At 39.7% G+C, this 10,595-nt stretch overlaps 1 protein-coding gene across 1 annotated transcript in view; it reads right to left on the bottom strand.

The window, feature by feature from the left end:
* LOC143020399 (uncharacterized) overlaps positions 1-3,104 on the bottom strand; it is a 466,948-nt gene extending 463,844 nt beyond the window's left edge. The window contains exon 1 of the mRNA XM_076176822.1: positions 2,756-3,104. The gene's annotated coding sequence lies outside the window, so the exon portion shown is untranslated. The remainder of the gene's footprint in view (positions 1-2,755) is intronic.
* Between the last annotated feature and the right edge of the window lie 7,491 nt (positions 3,105-10,595).

Genomic DNA, 10,595 nt, shown 5'->3' with positions numbered 1-10,595 from the left:
AGGAGAAGACGGGGAGAAATCCCTTCGGACTGCATCAAATTTTTCTCACACATACTCCCTCATCCCCCATCTCCCACCCATTCCACCTCATGCATCACATCATCCATATACAACCATTCTCCATTCACCCCTGTCTTCTGTCCTCTCCCGTCCTTCCTCAACAGACATTCCCCAAAGCCCCTTTTATCCCATTCATCCATCTCATCCTAGGTCACCCCCTCATGTTCACTCCCTCCACATCTGCCTTCCACAGCTCTTTTACTAGTCTTTCTTCACTCATTCTTTCCATGTGTCCAAATCATCCCAATACTCTTTCATCCACCCTATCTCCCAACTCCCTTTCTACTCCTGTTCTCCTCCTCACCTCCTCATTTCTCACTTATCCAGCCTAGTAACCCCTATCATACTTCTCAAACACCTCATCTCAAATACATTCAAACTCCTCTCTTATGTTCCATGTTTCTACTCCTCCCCCATTTTACACCTGCTCTCCTCTTTGCCTTCTTTATCTTATCTTTTGCTTCTCTTCTTTTTTCTTTATACTTCTCATATGTTTACCAAGTCCTACTTTCCAACCAATCCCTAAATGCTGGCTTCTCTCCTACTACCCTCTTCATTTCATCATCTCACCACTCGCTACTCTTTCTTCTATTCCCCCCATCCTCCTTGTTCCACATACCACCTTTGCATACTTTCTCACTTCTTCCTTGAAATACCCCCATTCCTCTTCTGCTCTATCCTTCACCACTACCCACTTTTCTCAGCTTCTGTTACTCCTTTTCCTTTAAAAAGTTCATTCAAAGCACCTCTCTAACTTCTGCCCTTTTCCTCTTTCTCCACTTATCCTTCACTCTCAATTTACCTTCCACCAAAAAATTATCCAATATTCCCCCATTTTCCCCTAAGAGCATGGCCATCCAGAACTCTTCCCATTCTTCCTCTGGGTACCACTACATAGTCCATTAATGCTTTACCAACCACCCTTCCATACACCACCCTTTCCCATATATACTTATGTTTGAATTTCTTCTTGAACACTACATTAGCTATCATCAACTCTCTAAATACATTTCTATCATCAACTCTCCACTATTATTTTTACCCGACACTACAAACTTCCCAGCCTCACCATCTATTGATTCATCCCCTACTCAATCATTGAGACCTCCCAAATACTACTACATTGACATTCTTCCTAAAACTCTAAGCACTAATTCAAAATAAAAAAGCCTCCCTTTCCTCAACACCCTTCTCACCACCAGTCCCATTTGCACTTACAAAGACCCATACCTCCCATTCCGGTTTCACCTTCATCTACATTAACCTTGAGGATACTTTCTTCCACCTCACCACACGCTTTCCTTCGTCATCACTTAATAGCAAAGCCTTCCCTTCTTTGCCTCATCTCCTCCTCACTCCCGACACCCAACCACACTCCTAAACTCAAAATCATCCCTCCCTTTAAACTCAGTTTCACTTAATGCTAACACATTCATCTTCTCACAAACATACTACCTATTTCTTCCCTTTTACTCTCACCTGTACCACACCCATGCACATTTAATGACTCAAATCTTAGGGTTTTTGTTGGAATTCCCCTAGACCAGGGGTTCTCAACCTTTTTCCCGTAACGTACCCCTAGAGTCATCAGACCATTGACCCATACCTCCATTAACCTGACACAGAATATACAATGGTAATATATTAAGACTAAATATACAATGGTACCACAATGGATATCAAATGGTTCAAACTGTAATGACTTTATTCATCAGTTAAGCATTAACTTCAAAAACAAAACCCATTGATACTACACATGCAGGAGTGCAGAACTAAATGTTTAATTAATTTTTCGTTAGTCACCTAAGTACCCCTGTAAACCGCCCTACGAACCCCAGGTTGAGAATCCCTGTCCTAGACCCTTTTATGCCTTGAATTCTCGTATGATAACTTTACAAAAAGCAGGGTACCTAGTCCTATCACTCTGTCCCACTTTAGCCGCCTTTTACTACCTGTATGGGAAACTCGGTGGCAGAATTTTTTCCTCTTCATATTACAGGGGACAGAGGCGAAAAGAAATATATATATTCAAAGAAATTGTACAGGACAGTTTTAAGAGGGAACAGCATAACGTAGGAAGAGTTGCAGTATTTGGGGTCGTATGCGGCAGGAAATGGAGGAATGGTGTGTAGGTAAATTGTAGATTGAGAGAAGCAAGTTAATGTCTTGGGGGAATGAAAAGTGTTATGAGAAATGGACATCTAGGAATGGATGCAAAGAGAAGATTTTATGAAAGTGTGATTGTACCCACGACACTGCATGAGGCGGAGACTTGGAATTTAAGAGAAGCAGTACGGAGAAGGGGTGCCCGAGCACCTGCCCCTTTGCCCTGTGCCCCAAAAGTGCCCTTCACAAAAATATATAAAAATTAATTAAAAATTGTTTCTCACAGGCTTTTTCCATTTTCTTACCATTCAGAAATCATAATGTGGAAAAAGGCGTTGCACCCTACCGGATAGTTGCCAAATACAAATAATACAAAAGAGTGAAGTACCCAATTTCCAGCCTAAAGCACCTGTCTCTTGTGTACATTACTGGCCATATAGATAGAATTACTGTTACTATTGTTATTATTAATAATAGCATTATTACTATCATTGTTCCTGTTATTATTATCATTATTATAACTGCATGATCACAATATTTATGTTACGTATTGTTACTATAAGTGACAAATCATCTCTTTCACACTCACCAGTTCTATAGCTGCATGGGCCACGATCCGGAAGCCATGAGTGAATTTCGCTAAATTATACACTTGTCCGGGTCAGGGAAAAGGCAGTATTATCACTTTCTTGAGGATGATTGACACTTCTTATTTACACCGGGTCTAGGCTCGCACTGCCGACGAGGTGGGTATGGCGGGCCCGCAGGGACCGCCCCCTCCCTGCGTCCCCGCCCCCCAACACATACCCTCGCTACTGTTATCCCTTAGAGGGGGTCTAAACAGTCTAACGGTTCGTCGAACGCGGTTCGACAGACACGTGTTTAAAGTAATGTGTGAACGGGGTATTTGAGGTTTAACCAACGTGTTCGACAACCAAATACCCCGTTCACACGTTCACACATCACTTTAAACACGTGTCTGTCGAACCGCGTTCGACGAACCGTTAAATCCCCTCTTACTTCCTCTCAGAATCACGCATCAATCACACGTTACAAATCACGTCACGTCCAGACCAATCATCCAAGCACACTATGCAACACTCATTCATGCTCTTTCGACACATTTATTTTACGCTTCATAGCTACTCTCTGAATCAAATTTTAAATGTGTGTTATGTCCCTACACCCTGTACTGTACGTGGGGATGTCTGTACACAAGGCAGGGTGACCAGACGTTCCGTATGATACGGGATCGTCTCGTATTTAGATAATTTTTCCCACGTCCCGTATCGACCCTCCCCGGGACGTTTTTTGTCCATATTGAAAATTTAAGATTTTTTTTTTACATTTTACAGGTACATTAATTCAAAATCAACAATATCTGAGTATTTTTTTTTTATTTTTTTTTTTTTACATTTTACTGGTACATTAATTCAAAATCAACACCATCTGAGTGAAATTATATATATATATATATATATATGAGCACTGAGCGGATTTGGCAGAGTTCATCACATATACTCAAACCAAACCTCAACTCTTAAAAGTAGTTGTTACCGGTTGCAAAATATGACAATTAAAAATAACCGACTAGCCACAAAGAATTTAATCTTTGTTTCTAAAATTATGAAAACGTTTTCATCATCTGCATTTTTTCTGCAATAAACTCAGTATATCACGGTAAGTCACTTTTACTTCTACAATCCTGTTAAACCTACAAAATATACATTACTGTAAAGTTGTAATGTTTCAACATGTAATACATTGCTGCTTAAAATGAAATATACAATGGACACATCTCTTTACAGCAAGTGAAAAAAAAAATAAGTCCTGGAGCTGCGAGCTTGTTTTGTGTGCTTCACATAGCCGGTACACATTAACCATATACCTCTCCATTTTAGGTGTCCCGAACTCCAGTTTTCGAAATCTGTTCACCCTGAGACAAGGTCATATTTTGTAAAGAAACTTATTGTAAATGGAGACTGAATTATTATTTCACTATTAGTCTACAGGTCAAAGGAGGCCTATACCGGTTGTCGGCAACTTATCGGCTAAGAAGCCGCATGCGGCACTTCTCAAGTCACTAGAAAATTCTTACAAAATTATTATTCCGTCAAAAAGAAGACGTCATATCCTGTAAATTTGAAATATATAAGTATATATGCATATGCAGTCAACTCTCAATTAACACGAGTTTAACTAACGCGTTTTCGATTCAATACGAGTTCATTTTTAAGGAAATTTTTTAAATAGCACGACAATTTCGATTTAACACGATTTTAATTTGGCGGTAAGAGCACTGAGAGAGAGGGCCTCCGCGCGGTCAGTCTCCCGCGCTCTGTTTTGATCTTAAGGGCCATTTACACGTTCAAACGGTTTGTCAAATCCGGTTTGTCAAACAAGTCTTTGAAGTGATGTTTGTCCGTGTGAATGGGATGTTTGGCTGTCAAACACGTTTGTCAAACATGTTTGACAACCAAATACCCCATTCACATGATCAAACGCCACCTTAAACACTTGTTTGACAAACCGGGTTTGGCAAACCGTTTGGCCAAGTAAATGGCCCTTTAGTCTGAAGCTAGCCCGCACTTTAAGGGGAAGTGTCTGTGTACAAGTTACAGAGAAATGAATAATTGTTACAGAGAAATAGATAATTTAGTTAGAAATTGTAAACTCGTTTTCTGTTCTATATCAAAACAAAAAAGAAAACGGTGTTACCAACTCACAATTAATGGTAAACTAATTTTTAAATGTAAGGACCGTGATTATAAGTCATAAAAGCTTGAAAAATTGTTACAGAGAAATGTGTAATTTAGTTAGATTGTACACTCTCGTTTTCTGTTCTATACCAAAACAAAAAGAAAACGGTGTCACCAACCCACAATTAATAGTAAACTATTTTTTAAATGTATGAACCGTGATTATAAGTCATAAAAGCTTGAAAAATTGTTACAGAGAAATGAATAATTTAGTTAGAGATTGTAAACTCTCGTTTTCTGTTCTACACCAAAACAAAAAAGAAAACGGTGTCACCAACCCACGATTAATGGTAAACTAATTTTTAAATGTATAGACCGTGATTATAAGTCAGAAAAGCTTGAAAATTTGTTACAGAAAAATGAATAATTTAGTTAGAGATTGTAAACTCTCGTTTTCTGTTCTACGCGTGTCCGGGAGTCGGAGGAAGAGGCGAGTGAGGCGGAGAGCGGCGAGAGCGGCTGGTGAATAAATAACTGTGTACTACAAATAAATACAAAGAATGTGTGTTTTTGTTGTTTCTGTAAGCTACAAATGTATTGATACTGTGTTTGTTCAAGTTCAGAGTAACAAAATCCCAATATAGGCAAGACTTTCCCAGTGTCCAGGAACCTAACCCCCCCACCCCCTATTACCATTATATCCTATGGGAAAAATATGTTTAACTAACGCGATTTTGATTAACACGACGTCTCCAGGAACGTAACCCTCGCGTTAATTGAGAGTTGACTGTATATATATATGTATATATATTGTATATATATATATGTATATATATATATATATATATATATATATGTATGTATGTATGTATGTATGTATATGTATATATATTCAACTTCGAAAAGATATGTAACCACCAATTATCATGGTTTGTAGAAATGTCTTTCCTATTCTGAACTTTTTACATTTATTTATTTTTTGTTTGTTTATTTATCTAGTTATTTACTTATATGTTTATTCATTTATTTACTTATTTATCTATTTATTTATTAATTAATTCATTGAAGCTTCAACAGCACATTTTTATCAAAATCTAAAAATAGCTCTTCTATCTGCAAGGGCTGCCGACCACTGCCACTTTCAGTATATTCTCTTAACAGTTTGTTATTGAAGTTCTTTCCCTCATATAGTTTTTTTTTTCATAAATACTTCCCACTAGTGGAACAGTACATCCTAACATCACCCTAGCTGCAGCATCCTTTACCTTCAGTATATTTTCTTATCACATAAGTTCTCTCCCCGAATTTTTTCGTTAATATTTTCCACTAGTAGCATAGTAGGTTACATCCAAACCTCAGCCTAGTTGTAGCATACAGAAGAGCCTAAGGCTCTGAGATTATATCAGTGTGATTTCAACAGATCAGCAATAGTACATTTTTTTTTTTTTTTTTTTTTGGCAGGCGCTGCCTGATAGTACGTAAACCATTAACATCTAAGCTGTAACCCTTCCTAAGCAACTAAAGATCCCCCTTCCTGCCCAGGAGTAGCTAAACAATGTTTTCCAAACACTTCATTAAGATATTCGAGATAGTTTATAGCTGAATCATAAATAGCGCATTCTGCAATGCAGATGGTGGATCAAAGTTGATCACTGTATCCAGTTTATCACGTTCATAAGTCCCAATAAGCCGCAAAAAGAACAGTGAACATATGATTCTACTGGTTTCCTTCTCTGGGAGTTGGAGAAATATTCGGCGTTCAGGTCTCATTTATCTCTTCAGCATCTAAACATACAAAGAGAGAAATACTAAATTACAAAGAGATGGCAAACAAAACAGATCACAAAAGATATACCACTAACACACATACACACACACACACACACACACACACGCGCGCGTGTGATTCACCATGGTCGTGGATCACGCGTTCGTGATCGACAGCTATTTCCATCCCGGGAGAGAGTTCAGAGCTCATATATGACCGATCTATGGGTAATGCTAAAACCTTACACACACACACACACACACACACACACACACACACACACACACACACACACACACACACACACACACACACACACACAACTCCCCGCCCATGAGAGTTGGAGTAACGACTCGCAGTGCAGCGATACTGAAATTATTTCAACCCTGGGCGGGATTCGAATTCGGGACTCTGCCACTGCGCCAAGAGTCGTGTGATTCACCTTCACCTTGGTCTTTGGAACACGTGTTGGACCACTGACCGATAGCTATTTCCCTCCCGGAAGAGAGCTCAGAGCTCGTATGACCGATCTATGGGTAATGCTGTGACCTTACACGCACACACACACCCAACTCCCCGCCCACGAGAGTTGGAGTAACGACTCGAAGCGGAGTGATACTCAAATTATTTCAGCCCTGGGCAGGATTCGGACCCGGACCGCCGTAGTGATAGTCAGTGACTACCAACTGCGCCAACCATGTGTGTATGTGAAAACTTTAGTTGTATTATATGGGAAGGTAGCTATGCTCGTGGTGACCTGTCTTTGTATCTTTTAGCATCAAGTTTTTTCTTAAAATCTTGAATAATATTTGCACACAGTTTCTTTAAGTTATTCCAGATATCCAGCAGTCTGTGTGGGAAGCTATTCTTTTCCTAATCTCTTCTATAGTTGTCCTTTTTGAGTTTCTTTTCATGACCTCTTGTTTTTCCATTGTCAGTTTTTAGTAAATCTTTTCTGTCAAGGATTTCCATTCCTTTCATAATTCTGAATATAGTCAGTAGATCACCTCTTTCTCTTCTTTGCTCTAGTGTTGGTAGTTCTAATTTCGATAGTCTTTGTTCGTATGTTAATTTGGAAAGAGCTCGTGCCAACTTTGTTGTTGCTCTCTGTATTCTTTCTAGTTTCCTTATATTCATTTTAGTACTGGGTGACCATAGTGTCGCTGCCTATTCCAGTTTCGGTCTAATCAATGTGATTAATATTTTTTTAATAATTTCTTCATCCAAGTATTCAAATGCCACTTTCATTGACCTTAGTAGGTTGTATGTTTCACCGACTATTTTGTTTATGTCTATCCGGTATAATGTCTTTGCTGATTATCACTCCAAGGTCCCTTTCCGAGTGCACTTTTTTTATTTCTTTTTTTGAAGTCGAAGCACCGTGCAATCCTTATAAACCAACACCTGACGGAGCTAATTTGCACATCCTTGACAACATATCAGCCAGTTGGAAATTGGTATGTTATAACACATTTGTAAATGTTCACTATAAACCCACTATCGGAGAAATAATAACGGAAGTACAAGGAAACTGTATATTTCGACTACTATCTGTAGTCTTCTTCAGCAGAAGAGGACTACAAATAGTAGTCGAAATACACAGTTTCCTTGTACTTCCGTTATTATTTATCCGATAGTGGGTTTATAGTGAACATATCAGCCAGATTTTCAACAATTCACAGCCAAAATGGAGACTCGCAAGGCCTCTACTAGCATTAAAGAGTGGCTTTAACAGCCTGACATTTGTAGTATTGTCTGTTTGTCATAAAAATATTTATACAAGAGTGTAATTTTGTAAGGTGGTATTTGGTTGAAATGTCTCTAATTTTATTGGTTTGCCTTTTTTATACATATTTTACTCCAGTTTTTTACCAGATATCTACTATGTCTACGTAATCATTGAAAATTTCCATGTAACTCATTATTCTCTATCCTTCCAGTATCTACTAATAATAGAAATTAAATCATTTTAAAGGTGACACATTTTAAAAATGTTACATGTCTTGGAGAGGGGGGTCTGTAAGTCCTCCGAGGTCGTAAGTTCTCCGAGGCAGTAAGCCTTTCGAGGCTGTAAGTTCTCCGAGGGTGCAAGTTCTCCGAGGGTGCATGTCCTCCGAGGGTGCAAGTCCTCCCAGGGTGCAAATCCTCCGAGGGTGCAAGTCCTCCGAGGGTGCAAGTCTTCCGAGGGTGCAAGTCCTCCGAGGGTGCAAGTCCTCCGAGGGTGCAAGTCCTCCGAAGTTGTAAGCCCTTCGAGGCTGCAAGTCCTAGGAGGTCGTAAGTCCTACGAGGGTGCAAGTCCTACGAGGGTGCAAGTCCTACGAGGTTGTAAATCCTCCAAGGTAATAAATCCTCCAAGGTAATAAGTCCTCCAAGGTAATAAGTCCTCCAAGGTAATAAGTCCTCCAAGGTAATAAGTCCTCCAAGGTAACAAGTCCTCCAAGGTAACAAGTCCTCCAAGGTAACAAGTCCTCCAAGGTAACAAGTCCTCCAAGGTAATAAGTCCTCCAAGGTAACAAGTCCTCCAAGGTCGCAAGTCCTCAGTGGTTGCAAGTCCTCAGTGGTCGCAAGTCCTCAGTGGTCGCAAGTCCTCAGTGGTCGCAAGTCCTCAGAGGTCGCAAGTCCTCGGTGGTCGCAAGTCCTCAGTGGTCGCAAGTCCTCAGAGGTCGCAAATCCTCAGTGGTCGCAAGTCCTCAGTGGTCGCAAGTCCTCAGTGGTCGCAAGTCCTCAGTGGTCGCCATGTTCCCTTGAACTGACCAGGAAAAAATGTCCCTTGGGTTCGGCCTCGGCCTTGGCCTCGCGGCGGAACCCCAACACGGGATCCCCAGCACGGGATCCCTATCGTGGGATTAGAGCGCGGAGCGATGCTGCCGAAGGCCGCTGTTTGCGCAGCCAAGCCACCGGCGAAGCCGGGAAGGGCGAAGCCCGCGGCTTGTCTATAATAATGATTATAAAATATTCCCAACGGGTTGTCTGACAACTGCTACCAATGCCGGGAACGTAACGGCAAATTCTTCCTGACGTCGTCTGGACTCCGCGCCAAACTGATAAAGACTTTTGAAAAGCAAATACACAAACACACACAATTGTATATGTGCATATATACATACATACAAAAAAAATATTCATAAAAACACGTAAACATCAAAATTACTGATAACCACTGTGAGCCGCGTTCTTCATTTCCACACGTTTTCGTCTATACTGACATTTTCAGGGAATACAGATATTTGACAAAAAATAACAATATAAAACAAGAAAAAAGAGAATGAAAGAAACTAGACGAGGTCACACAGTGACCTCACTCATCAAGTGGAGCTAATTAGGGTGCCTAGGCTGTCCCAGGTTCTCTGCGACTTGCTGAACTATTTACAATTTTGTTAATGATAAACTTGTTCAACCACAAGCGAACATTCATATTGTGATCAAAGTGTTTCTTAATGCAACAAAATTCAATAACTTGCCTTTCTTAAAACTGAAATGGAAGATACAATTGTCTTGGTGTTGCCCAAAGCAATTTATTACTTCTAACATCCGAATGAACACTTGGCCCCTTCCGATGATATTTCATGTTATACTTGTGTTGCTTTAACTGTTTCTCCGTTGTAATTTTATCACACTCCCTTCTATGGAGGAGTAATGTTAGGAGTGTAATATATATATATATATATATATATATATATATATATATATATATATATATATATATATATATATATATATATATATATGTATGTATGTATGCATATGCATGTATGGATAGTGGGAATTTTCAGTGATTTCATGAAAGGATATAGAATAATGGGTTACATAAGAATTTTCAATGATTACATAGACATACACACACACACACACACACACACACACACGGGCGTAAAAATTCGCGCCAGTATGTCGTATTTTGCGACGATTTATCGTATTTCGAGCCGGTAGTTCGTAGTTCGCGCCGGATTGTCGTTTTTCGC

Source organism: Oratosquilla oratoria, chromosome 39 (genome assembly GCF_046742065.1).
Source record: "Oratosquilla oratoria isolate Oo_2021 chromosome 39, ASM4674206v1, whole genome shotgun sequence".
Lineage (NCBI taxonomy): Eukaryota > Metazoa > Arthropoda > Malacostraca > Stomatopoda > Squillidae > Oratosquilla > Oratosquilla oratoria.
Note: the sequence above shows the minus strand (reverse complement) of the source record. Positions and strands in the feature narration are given on the sequence as shown.